Genomic DNA, 2,269 nt, shown 5'->3' on the forward strand with positions numbered 1-2,269 from the left:
GTAGTATTTGTGTAAAGTTGGTCACATTTGAACAAACAAATAAACTAAGAAACAGACGAAACGGGTGAATACATACCCGAAGGTATATATCTGATTTTGGGGAGGCAACAACAAAAAATCAAACTAAGTTTTATAAATTCTTCCAGCTCAACGGAGGCAGAATCTTATAATAAGCAGTACTATCACCAACGCCAAAAAAAGACAATTAATTAGATTATAAGATTACACTCGATTTATGCATCCTCGATTAATATCCCATCCCGATGTTATTAGGATATTCAATACAGTAAAACTACATCAATGAGGCTCAATGTTTTCTGATAAATTTCTTCATTAGAGAAAGACCAAGGAAAAAGGCTAATCATCAATGAAAGAGAGAGAAATAAGCAGAGGAGAGAACGTGAGAAATATACAATGATGTTGGAGAGAGATAAATGAAAATTAGCAGTCGAGTCCATAATCATTACCTGCCGTCATTAAAGAGGCAAAGAAAAGACGGAGGAAAGAAAGTGAAGTAAAATGCAGGTGAACGATATAAAGATTAAGCCACAGAAAACCACTTTAATTCTTTCTATTATATCGAATTAAATTAAAGTCCTTGTAGGTTGGCTTCTATTTTTCTCAAGCAAATGGAACTTTCTTCTTGAAAGATTTAAGGTCAGGACGTTTTATAGCATTTTTCTATCCTTTCTTCTCTTTCTCTACATTTATTCCATGCCACTACTATCATAAGAAAAAGGAACAGAGATAAAGGCTAAGACAAAGAAGAAGACGGAGAATGAAGAGGGAAGAAGATTCTAGATTTATGGCGTGTTTAAGAAAAAAAAAAAACATAGTCTATTTGACGATACCAGAGCAGTTGTCACAAGTAGTTCAAGCTTGTGCCTGGATTCGTCTCGTTATTATTTGCTTTCTTGTTTCGTCTACTTCTTGTGACACAGTATTATGGAGTTGATGAGAATAAATCAAAAGGAAGTTGCAATGATATTATACCGTGACAAAATCACTTTTCAAATTATTTTACATCATATAAAACTAAACTCTTGATTAAACCATTGTGTTAGCGACCCTCCACTCCTATCCCCTCCCAGATCTCCTACACTACTCACCTTGGTTTTTAGTTTCCAAATGATCAAGAAAAAGGAAAAATGTGAACGTAATGACCAAGACTAATTGTTCTTCCATCTAGTCTCTCGATTATTGTCTCCTATTCCATAAAACGTAAAAATTGGAAAATTTAAGTTTTACATCTTTGCGATACTTATACACTGTTGTGCGTGTTAACATCTTTAACTCATTGAGGGATCTATAACTAATTCCCAACATGCAAAGTTTTGAATGTTGGCATAAAATATGTTTCAGAGACAAGTAAAGTTTAAAGAGTGAAAGGAATGTTTAGCTGCACATTTGGGTGTCTGACTATTCAGTTTCATTGTCAAAATTTGTAAAAGATAAGCAATAAGCAGAAATCTAAAATCATATTGCACCTAGGAAAAAAGAAAGAGGGAATTTCATGAAAGAAAATTAAAGAAATAACTGATTTTCCTTCCATTCCTTAATTGAAAGAACGAGAAAACTCCATCGAACTGGATTATCAATTCCCCTTAATAAATAAGAACTGAAATACAATGATGAAAATCCTTCATACCTCCCAGAGTGAAATATTTACAATGACTATGAAGAGCTGGGAAGGGTCATTCATCATTGATGAAATCATTGTTAATTACGACGATCTCGTCAGCGAGAAGAGTCGAATTATAAATTCAGTCCTTTCCTCTGAAAGGTTAAAGGCAGGTGATTCGTATTCTTCAGAGATAGAAAGAAAGATTCAGCTGTCGATGGGGCGCATAAATCTTCGGAGGAATTAACCTTTAAGTCGATGGCCTAATTTTAAGGTTCAAAGTTACTCGGAACATGGCAGAGAGATGGAGGAATAAGACACGATTTAGTTTTATTTCCGTGTTTTGATCATTTCTGATATTCATTTGTTATTTACGTCCATTACTGATTCTTTTTTATCACTGTATTTATGCCGATTTCTATCTATTGTTGTTTGGATGTTTCTTGGGACCGGTATCTTTTCCCCTTTTTTTCAAATAATAATGCTCTTATTCATAATAGGTTATTTAACTTTTAAAATTTTGATGTAATTACTTATTACTGTGGAGGGTTGATCTATATATATATATATATATATATATATATATATATATATATATATATATATATGTATATATATGTATATATATATATATATATATATATATAT

This window comes from Palaemon carinicauda, chromosome 30, assembly GCF_036898095.1.
Source record: "Palaemon carinicauda isolate YSFRI2023 chromosome 30, ASM3689809v2, whole genome shotgun sequence".
Taxonomy (NCBI): Eukaryota; Metazoa; Arthropoda; class Malacostraca; order Decapoda; family Palaemonidae; genus Palaemon; species Palaemon carinicauda.